Genomic DNA, 12278 nt, shown 5'->3' on the forward strand with positions numbered 1-12278 from the left:
ACTTAGCATTTGCAAGTAATAAGTATCGCATGCTAATTGGGACTTGGATACATTTTGCATAACTTCAATGAAATTCAGCTTCGAATGTTGCATTTAACTTTGTTAATATCTGATATCCTCGTCGTTTCACCTTCCTTGAAATTGAGTTGGAAGGTGATGACTGTGAGGTCACGGCAAGATGAAGGAAGGACGTATTCTTGAGTTAAATGCTTTTTTAGGAAAAACTTGCTAAAAATTTAATTGACATTTCAGTGTATATCAGGTACTACAGTAACCCCTCGTTACGTCGCGCCTCGTTATATCGCTCATTCGGATATTTCGCGCTTTTCCTCTGTCTCCCGAAAAATTATATTTTAGAGGGAAAACGTTACTTTACATTTGATATCACCGAAAACCCAATGTTATATTTCTCAGAAGAAGTGTTTTCCTATTTTTAATCCCCGACACACAATGGAAGGGGGCTATAAGTTTGACGTGTCTGTGTATCTGTATGTCTGTCTGTGGCACTCTAGCACCTAAACGGATGGACAGATTTTGAAGAAAAAAAAATTGTTCGAAAGGAGAGAGGATTTAGAGTGTTCTTAGCTAGGTTACATCTTTGGATGACACTAATGAAGGAAGATATTAATTGAAAACCTCTAAAAGGTTTTTCACGATTTTTGCAGTGAAAACATAGTTAAAAAATTTTAAAATTTAATACCAAAATAAAAGAGAGAATTTTTTTCCGCGTCTGATAGAATGTGTTTGGAATTTTTATGTTTCATACAATTCGAATTATAATGTTTTTTCAAAGCAGATTTTAATAACGGCTAAGCCTTTATTCACGCGATTGATAACGAATTCATTGTTGGCCGACAAGGAAATTAAAAGCAATGATATAAAATTTTTATCTGTTGCCGATTTCTATTTAACAGCAAATAAAATACTTGACATTGATTTTTAATAATATAAGGCTTTTAAAAGGAGTTTCAATTTTACCTCTTAATTCTACAGTTGCGACTCGGAGGTTTTTAAAATTTTTAATTTTACCCGTTGCTTGTTATAAACAATGAAAAAAATTTTCCATACGCTTAATTCATTGCAGTTTAAGCTGCAAATTTCGATTTGTATTCCACTTTAAAACAATAAAATTAAATTACTTTTTTGCTTTAGGATAAAAGAATAATTGGTAGACTTTTTTTTTTATTGAGAAAAATCATCCTTGTATGACATCAAACTAATAATTTTATAGAGACACACGTTATTAATTTTTGCACCAATTAAATAACTACTTTTTATGACCTCTATTATATCGCGTTTTCGGATCTATCGCGCTTTTTGTTGTCTCCTAACAAGCATGATATAACGAGCGGTTACTGTATTTATAATTGATTCTGAAATGTTTCAGATATATAAATAAATGTTTTAGATTTATTAATTTGGATAGCAATGCGTTTCTGAATTCCATAATTGGTATTTAATTTTTTAAGGAAATTTTGGCTAACAATTCAGTAGAACATTTCAGAGAACATCAGATAATATTTGGAATTTGTAAGAAAATATTTCAGAGTCATATATGTAAATACAGCGCAATGCATTTTTAATGTTTGTAACTGATATTAAATGCTGTAGCTCGTATTAAGTTGCTTTTGGGAAAATTTGTCTGAGCAGACATCTCAGAGAAGATTAGACATATTCAAAACTGATTATGAAACAATTTTAGACTTATAAATATAAAGTAATGGCTTTCTAAAATTTGTAACTGATGCTAAAAGAAGTTGAAATTTTTAGTTAACTACCAAAAAAAAAAAAAAACTATTGTGGAAAAAAAAAAACCCTATTTTTTCAAGCAAATTTTAAACTCGTATCACAACCGCGGTAAGGCTCCATAAAAAATACATTTTTTAAAAAATCTACTTTTGGACGACTCTACTGTTACAGATGTGTGAAAATCTACTTTTGGAAGACTGCTGTAACTCACGTATGAATTGTTGCATAAAATGCCCTACAAAGATTTCAACAACATGAAATACGAACATTTTTTTAAAGAATGCAATTAAATTTTGAAAATTTCCACACACAAGCACACTCACACACACGCACAAAAGCAATATTTTTGAAATATTCAAAATTTAATTGCGTTATATAGATGTAGAGTTTATACAATGAAACAAGAAACTAACATACATGGAGTCCTGTAGCGCAGTAGTTTCCAATTTGTGGGGCGTGCCTCCACAGGGGGCATAGAATAATTTTAGAGCAGCATAAAGCTGTTACCAGCATATCATTTTTAACACACACACAAATGAAATTGGTGTCAGAAAATATGAATAAGCAACGAGTCATCGCTAAGGCATTCGGATTTGAGTCAAACACTAAGATAGTCGATATCTTTTTAATGACATCACGGTTTACGAAATTTTGTATTAGCTGCTAAATGTAGTAAAACTATCTATACTCATATTACAATATTATGATAAATAAATATGCTTTGCCGCATAAAAACTTATTCATACAAAAATAGGGTACTGTTTTTCTAACTCTTTAAATAAACCAATTTTAGGATTGCATTTATTATGAAACTGAATTGCTATTATGAAAACTAAAGAAAGAAAAAAAAATATGAAAAAGGGGGGGGGGGGTGGAAACCACTGATGCAAGGTGTATTATAGTAGTGTAGTGTATTATATGTGCATTATTAATATTTTTTGTGATGCTCAAGCATCTCTCGTGCTGATGAAAAAGAAAATATTACAGTGAAATCCGCTACATCGAATACCAATACGACGAAAGTTCCGTTACAACGAAATAAACTTTTAGTCTCAATTTAATTCCGATTTACATAGCTTGGATTACATTAGAACGAAATCCCCGTTACAACGAACAAAATGTGTGGTCCCTTGAAGCTCATTGTAACGGGATTTCCCTGTTTTTTCACTTAATAATCAATCTAAATATTATATTTTATAAAAAGAGGTAGAATCCATGTTCATTCAACCAGGGGCGTAACTTGATGGCCTCGGATTTTCTCGAGTTTAACCAATGTTAAAATTCATAAAAAATTAAGAAATAAATGTTTTTTTTTTTTTTTTTTTTTTTGCCCCAAAAACTTCCTGGACTCAGATATAGGCCACTAAAGATGGCGTCTCAGGCATCATTTCTCACTTGCGATTTTTGGCAAAAATATTTAAGTTCTTTATCTCTAGAACGGGTACAACATATTTTGTTGCGGTTTATTTTATTTAAAAAGCTGTTTTTTTTTCTGTTTAAAAAGATGTGCGAAATTTTGCAATATGAATTTAATTCCCCTCTCCCCCCAGTTTTTTGAAAAAAACAGAAAAAAAAATCATTTTTTTAAATTTTTCTCAAAAATGCCAATTTTAAATTTTTTATTTTTTTTACTGTTGATCAGTACCATTGAGCACTACATTCAGTGGTGTTCCCATAGGGTATATACTCCATATACGCCGTATACTCTCAAGCATTTTTTAGACATATAACATATACCCTCAAGCATCATAAATTTTCATATTATGACTATCACTATGTATACGATCACATACACAAATTGTGCGTAGTGGATTACTGGGAGTATACCCTCAAAAAATTGATGGGACATCACTGACTACATTCAATGAAAAGGAGAGCTTTTACTGTTTTGTTTTACAAGCTTTAGAAGCATTTTAAAAACTCAATTTTGTAACGTTGTTTTTACTTGTAGCAAAAATATAAAGTTTATTTGTTTGCTTACACAATTGAAATGTTTTTGCTTACTGAGAAAATTGAGGGAAAAACCATCCAAAGACAGAACAAAAAAAGTTCTTTGTAGGCTCGAAACGCGTGTCATCAATGCTTAAAGATTTTCAACTTTTTTAAAAGAAAATTGAGGGAAAATATCATCCTAAGCAGCATGTTGTAGTATTTAGGATATGCAGTAGATCGATCTCTGTAGTTGCAATTAATGCAAAAGTCTCTGAGTTTTTGAAATACTTCTAAAACTTGTAAAACAAAAAATAGGAATCCCACCTTGCTTCGTAAACAAAGTTTTATTTCTCAAAATTACTAGATTTTTCTTATTTCCATCGTTACCAAAGATTTTCTAAAATGCATCTTTAAGGTTGTAAATTCGAAAAATTTCTCTCCGCTCTTTAACATCATCAAAAATTATTTAAAACTGCGAGTTTTTTTTTTTTTTTTTTTGATCAATCACAATTGCTTATTGCTTTCATTTGACTGTTTTGACGTCCTATCATTTTATTTTCCCACCAGCACCCTCTGCAGCACCACCGTCGACCGGCCGCCTCACGATGCTGCTCCTCTAGCACACATACAAACAAACACATACACACATACATACACGCACGTACACACACATACAAACAAACACATACACACATACATACACCTGCACACACATACACAAACACATATACACACACAAACACATAACCGCACTTAAACACATATATACACACACACACGCATACATACACACACTCGTGATTGCGAAAAACATAATTTGAATTCAAAAATGTCAAAATTCAAATTATTATTTTTTTTTTTTTTAATTATTATTATTATTATTATTATTTTTTTTTTTTGAGTTACAACTTCCGAAGATTTCAGGGGGAGAGTCCGCTAACCACCCTCTCTGTTACATGGTCGAAGATTGCAGTTGTGTTTTCAAAGTTTCAACTTCGAAATACTAACGGGGGTGAACCTTCTTAAACCTCTTCTCCCCCTAACATTGCCAAATATCGTCTAAAATGCCTTTTTAAAACTACAAATACAAGTTTAAAAAATAATCGCCCTCCTGAAGCTCTTATTTTGAGTGAATATTTTATTCACATTTAGGTTCATATTGCTAGTACGTAGAAATATAAGTATTTAGCATTAATAACGATTATATTATAAGTATCTAACATTTAGAAACGAAATCCTCTTTAACCAGAAACTGAAAAAATTCTCTCAGTATTTAAGATGCGTTTGAAAAATTTACACGATATTACAAGGGTTTTCCTTCAATTTTATACCACCCCCCATCCTCCTCCTTATTTTCTGACCTCATGACGACTGGATATTATTTGCACGTATTTTGAAATTTTAAAGTTTTAACTACTGAATACCAAGATTCAAACAATTTCAAGTATGATTCAGAAAATGTCCTTAGTCACTAATACCCCCTAGTTTGTAGATAATAATGAAATAGCTTTTTAAAACCGCCGGTGATAGTGGCTTTAAAATTTTTAGGGAGAGGGTTTTTTTTATGGGTATTTTTCTCATTTTGTGGGGTAGGGCTCTTGCTTTCGGGGAGGGGGGGGGGTCTTTACGATCTTTAGGGGGTGCGCCCTTGCTCTTAGGGAAAGTGGACAACCCTGCTTTTAGTGACCTCAGTCGTCCATAGATCGAAATCCATTATTTCCCGGTGGAGCTTTTGAAACAGTAGAGTGGCGTAGTAACTCAAGAGACTCCGTGGCCATGCCATACGTGTAAAACGCATAATTCTACGGAGTTACATAGACACACACGCACACGCACACAAAAAAATGAAATAGCGCAGAAAAGTGCCTTTTAAAGCTCAAATCCACTCACTGTCCACCCTTAAAATAAACAAGTAAGTAACACGCAGCAAAGTGGTATCAAAATTCAAAATCTGTGATGGTGTATATCAAAGAACTATACACAAGACACAAGGAAGTTTTTACGTTCAGGTTTTTTAAAATAAGTCTTATTGTGCTGTGCGCTCTTGAATACTTCACAGTTTCATTTCTATGAACTACAATGTAGGGTCATTCCATACAGATTCAACGGATGAGTGCACTCGACCATTTTTAATTTTTTTGAAACTCATATCCCAAAAAGATGCATATGAATGATGTTCAAAACCACTTTTATTTTTTCTCTAACCTTAACCCTTGATTTTTTTAGGGGTCATCAAAAGTGATTTTCGCAGTCAAACATGGGACTTTTAGACCTTTGCATTTTGACCAAAATCTATTTGAATTACATTTATGGCAGTTAATTTTACGCTTTGATATTAAAGTGCATAAGATGATAGTCTCACATGCTGAGTTACGTGGCTGTAACTTAATAATTAAAATAATGGCAACAGGTTAAAGTTCAAGGTCAAATGTAAAATTTTTACTCATTTCAAAGGGTCATAACTCGCTTAGGGGACGGACACACAAAATGAAATATGGCAAAAACTAATCACTGGAGTCACACTGATGAGAAAATATAGCTGTAATTGTGTGTTTGTTTATCCTTTATAAATTACAGCCCCTGAAAGATCAGAAAATTGAGAATTTTTAGAATAAAAATTTCTTAGACCCCTGTAAACCAAAAGGGGATGGAATTAAAAATGAAATTTCTTGGCCAATTGAATATTCCATTCAAGTACTATACATGTTATATATATTGTTTTGTGTATTTGGTTTGTAAAAATGATACAGGTCTTTGAAATTGAGCAATTTTGCTAGTTAATTCATGCACTAAAACAGAAACAAAGAGTGTGAAAACTTCAATGCACCTTCTTAAATTACGTATATTGTGCTCTATGTAATATATTATACTGAAAAAACATATTGTAAGTATAAAAATAATTATTTTAATTTGATAACTTAGAAATATTTGGACATAAATGAGTAGTTCATACATGATTGACAACTTAAATAGTTAATTTATAGACTATCTACACAAACAAATTTTCAATGCATACAAACATACGCTCTGTACGTTAACTTATGTAACTTGCCTAAACACGTGCAAAAGCATTATCTGCATAGTTAGTTGAAAGGGGAAAAAAGGTGCGTTTTTCATTTCTTGCTTCAGTGTAGTTTTAAGAAAATGAACTCACACAGTAGTACTATAGTTCTGGAGGCGACACAGCATGTGGTGTACTGAAATACTTTACTCAAATACACAACAAAAATAGAAAGAACTTTCTTAATTTATATAATAACGAAACGGATGTCAACTTGAGAGCTGAATGGCATTTCTATGCAATATCACACGGTAATGGACATTGAAACAGAATCAGAAGAACCGTAAAAAGAATTGATACTACTAAGACTAGCTTGCAAAGAACTACTAGAAGTCACATTTTAATTCCTACAGAAATGTAAACCTTCTGCATTTTTGCTACTAACCATTGCATGTATCCTTGTGAGCATTCAGTATATTAAACTAGCTGAAAAAATGCTGCAAGAAAGGTTTGACTCTGCAAATAAAATTCCCAATACAAGATTTAAGCACTGCTTTATATTTAATTATTATTACTGTATTTAAATATTATCACTGTAAAATTATTGTCCCCTAGCAATAGGTATGAAGAATAGTGTGTTACTAAAAAGACTATCAAAGGAAAATGCCCATTATTGTCAAAAAAGTTATTACATAGCTTGTGTTGATCACTAAATTTAGAACCCCTGTCATTGTCTTGCTCCTAGTACATTTTCGAAGTATCAAATTATGAATGTGCCTTGGTAAAGCATTTTAAAACGCCATATACTTGAGTCACCATTACAACTATAGGACTACTAGGTGAGTTCATGTTCTTAATACTACACTGAAGCAAGAAATGAAAAACGCACCTTTTTTTTCCTTTCAACTATGCTTTTGCACGTGTTTAGGCAAGTTTCATAAGTTAATGTACAGAGCGTATGTTTGTATTTATTAAAATTTGTGTGTATAGATAGTCTATAAATTAACTATTTAAGCTGTCAATCATGTATGAATTACTCATTTATGTCCAAATATTTCTAAGTTATCAAATTAAAATAGCTTTATTAATACTTAAAATATGTTTTTTCAGTATAATATATTATATAGGCCATTTAAGAAAGTGCAATGAAGTTTTCACACTTTTTATTTCTGTTTTAGTGCGTAAATCAACTAGCAAAATTGCTCAATTTCAAAGACCTGTATCTTTTTTACAAACCAAATACACAAAACAATATATATAACATGTATAGTACTTAAATGGAATATTCAATTGGATAAGAAATTTCATTTTTAATTCCATCCCCTTTTGGTTTACAGGGGTCTAAAAAAGTCATTTTTCTCAATTTTCTGATCTTTGAGGGGCTGTAATTTGTAAAGGGTAAACAAACACACAATTACAGCTGCATTTTCTCATTAGTGTGACTCCAGTGATTAGTTTTTGCCATATTTCATTTTGTGTTTCCGTCCCCTAAGCGAGTTATGACCCTTTGAAATGAGTAAAAATTTTACATTTGACCTTGAACTTTAACCTGTTCATTATTTTAATTATTAAGTTACAGACACGTAACTCAGCATGTGGGACTATCATCTTATGTACTTTAACATTAAAATGTAAAATGTTCTGCCATGATTGTTATTCAATTAGATTTGGGCCAAAATGCAAAGGTCTAAAAGTCCCATTTTTGACTGCGAAAATCACTTTTGATGACCCCTAAAAAATCAAAGGTTAAGGTTAGAGAAAAAATAAAAGTGGTTTTAAACATCATTCATATGCATCTTTTTGGGATATGAGTTTCAAAAAAATTAAAAATGGTCGAGCGAACTCATCCGTTGAATCTGTATGGAATGACCCTATATTTAATTATTTTCGATAATTTTATGACTTTAAAGAAAAGCTAAATTTTCGATTGGTAAAAAGTTCTAGTAAATAATATTACTTCGTTTTCATTCTTTGATAATTTTAAGGACGCAATAACAAGAAGTATACCAACAATAGAAGAATAATAGTCTTTTTTTTTTAATTAATTTTTAATAGTTGCAATTCTGAAATATAGGGCTTGGTTAACGTTGATGTTATGTGAAATCACGTGGATGATGATATTCTATTTAGCAAATTCAAGATCAAAGTCGCCTTTTCAATTATTTTCAAGTTCATGTGTCTTTCAATGCTTTTAGGTTGGGAGTCAGGAATTTTATAAAAATAATTGAATTTTCAAATGCTGTAAGTGTGGTGGCTAGAGAACGGAAACAATGAGAGAAGTTGAACAAAATAATTGGAACTAAATGCAACAGTATATACTAAATACCTCTTTGCGGATCTGTTTGAAATATGAAATGCATTTTTTTGAAAAATTGTGTCTTTAAATGTCGTATTGTAGTCAGTGTTGGCAAGAAAAAAATTTGTTTTAAAAATTATTTTGTTCCAAGCTGTTGTCATATTGATACCAGGAGATTAATTTGTATTACAGTAATTCGAACAGTGTAGCAAATGTTCAACGGCAAAGGTTCTGAAATTATATTTTCCTTATAATTGTTTTATAAAACTAATTTTATAAAATAAAATTTTTCACAAATTTTTCGAAGAATCACCGCGAAAATTTTTTAATTAAAAGAGCAAAAAGAATGTCAGTAGATCAGATTGAAACGTATCATAGCAAAATATTCACTCTTACCAGAGATCAAATATAAATTTCGAACAAAAACAAAGTATAGAAATGTTATAACAAACAGTAAAAATTTGTAAACCCTTTTTTGTACAAGTGATATTCCTGTTATGAACTCAAATGCATATATATCCAATTCTTACAATCTACCTTCTTTAAAGAAACATTAAACCTGTACTTTTATTAACTTCATTGGAGAGAATCTTCAAGAATATTTTTCGCACCTCTCTAAACTCTTGAAAGTAAGTGGTCAATTCGCTTTCGTCGACACTGAAGACTGGAAGTTTCATTAGAGACTCAACGTATCTCTCTATCTTGAATTCAGTTTACTTTCCAATTTACCACCTAATTATAATTTCACTTTTCCTGTATATTCTCAAGTTTGAAAAAGCTTTTGACCTCGACCTTAAGACAGCGTGACATACCTCTTCAACCAGTCTTGTCTTGTTGCGGTTTGACCTAGTCCCATTGACACGAGAACGCCCATTACTGCAAAGCCTGTCTGGAAGGCCACGATTCGGTGGCAGAGGCTCTGCAAAGAAGCCAACTTTCGCTTGTCGACACCTACCGACTCACGTATTTGCACGTAATATCACGTTTTGTTAAAAAGCCCGCAAGACGGACTTGCACGTAGAAAACTGCCAGAGAAAAAGCTACCTCCAAAAGGCCCAGGCCGTGAAATTCCTTCTTCGTTCCCCCTCTGATCTCCCGGGGAGAGAGGCGTTGCTTTATCTTCCCCTTTTACACGCTCTGTTAAATCCGAAAGGACAATTGTAAAACCTTTCATTTGTACCTTACTATTCAAGTTGTAATGGAAATCGCGGTGGAGACATCCTAACTAGCATTTTATTTTAAATTATCTTATTAATTTGTTAGGAGCTTTGATGAAGTCATATTTGAATGTGTAATATGAAATCATTGGAATTTAAATCATACAGTCAACTATGACTATCAGACGTAATAAATCAGTGGCTATATAAAAGAGGTACTAATGCTGATGGGAAAAAGTTCTTGAAATAAGTTTAATAGCAATCATCATCATATAAAAGCCAGAATCTGTAATCGAATAACGCCCTAACATTACCAAGACTGGATGTCGCGCCATAGAATGCGAGATGGTGTTACTTTGATCTTGAACCACTTAAAATTCAGTAATTTCTTTTATAATTTGATAATAGTTTTCGGCAACGTAGCGTGTCAAAATAGAGCAGAGCAGTGCTCTATTTTGACAAGGTTTTACTATTTTAAATTTAATAAGTGAATTTGTGAAACATTCAGAAGAGGTAACTTGGTTGTCCGTTTTCAGCTCATACTATTAGGCAAAACAAGACGCATGTTTTATTTTGCTAAGCGTTTTGTAAAAAGTCAAATTATACTATAGTGAAATCCCGTTACAACGAACTTCAAAGGACCCTGCAACACCTTCGTTATAACGGGAGTTTCATTGCAATGGAATTTACGCCTTGCAATGGCAATTAAATCAGGAATAAACATTTACTTTGCTAAAACAGATATTTTGTTGCATTGCTATTCGTAGTAACGGGATTTCACTGAATAAAAATGTAACGTGTAACTACAAAAGTATATATCTTCAGTTCCAATTTTTTCGTTAATGCGGCTTTCTCTCTCATTTCAACAACGTCATGAGAGAAAGAGTTTCAAAGTGGCCCTCTAATTTTTTTTTTTTTAAAGTAGCGCCAAACTTACTGCCCTCGAAACTAATGTGGCCCTCGAAGCTGATCAATCTGGCCCGAATCTAAAATCATATTTTGTTAGCTTCCAAAACAACCGATTCTATTTTCGGCACTCTAAAAACATGTGAAAACTTCATATCAATTAAAAAAGCTTGAAATAGTTGATAAAAGCAATTCTTGGTTTGAAAATTTCTTTCCTTTTGAGCGTTTTCCCATGGTATCTAGAAAACAAAATTGAGAATATTTAGCTTTTTTATGTGTTCCGGGACGAGAAATTTATGAAAATCGTGCTCACATGTATCCCAGGACTGTTCATTTGTGCCTTCCCTACCCTTATTGCGGCACATGTGAACAATTGAAGACATTTTTTTTTTTTTTTGAAACCATATATAATGGAGAATTTTTTTAAAAATCTCAAAACATTCCATGACTCAAAGAAAAAACTATTCAATAATGGAAGTATTTTTGCGCTGAGAAATTGATAATAATTTTTGAAATATAAACAAATGAAATGAAAAGAAAAGAGGATCACGAACTGACTATTTTGTTACGAACAAATACAGTGCCGGCCCAAAAAAATCTTTATATTTAGTTGGCAATTAAAAACTTTACATGCAAACTTCTTATTATAATTTTACTTGACATGCTCCGTTGTTATTTGCTCGAATACCGAATATTCGTCTAGATTGTGGCCGAATATTTAGTATTCGGCCAATTCACAAAGGATCATGCCAAGTAAAATCACGACAAGAAAAAGTTATGTAAAATTTTTAATTGCTAACCAAATGCAAAGATTTTTTTGCCAGCACTGTACAAACTATGTAGAATCTATTTTTATATTTTTGTGAAAGTATCTCTTATACCCACGGAGATATAAGCATTTTTTTTTTTTTTCAAAAATGCCCATTTTATTTTAAGGTTTTCGGCTCATAGCACGCAGAGTGTTCCGTTACTAAACTTTCAGAATATTTGACAGCATACAAGAGAAACATAACAATAAAATTTCAAATTAAAATATTGAAATTTTTTTGAAATATGAACGTTTAAGCAGTTGAGTTTTCTCTGCGCATGCGTGAAAGACATCAATTTATAACCTTAGTAATCCAAAGCCCAGATAGATTCTGCACCTCGTGATAAAATTCCAGCTCGATATCTTTAAAATTCAAAAGGTTATCAGCGACGTAATGAGCCGAATTTCAATAATTCTTTGATAGGCGAC

The sequence above is a fragment of the Uloborus diversus genome, chromosome 1 (genome assembly GCF_026930045.1).
Source record: "Uloborus diversus isolate 005 chromosome 1, Udiv.v.3.1, whole genome shotgun sequence".
Lineage (NCBI taxonomy): Eukaryota > Metazoa > Arthropoda > Arachnida > Araneae > Uloboridae > Uloborus > Uloborus diversus.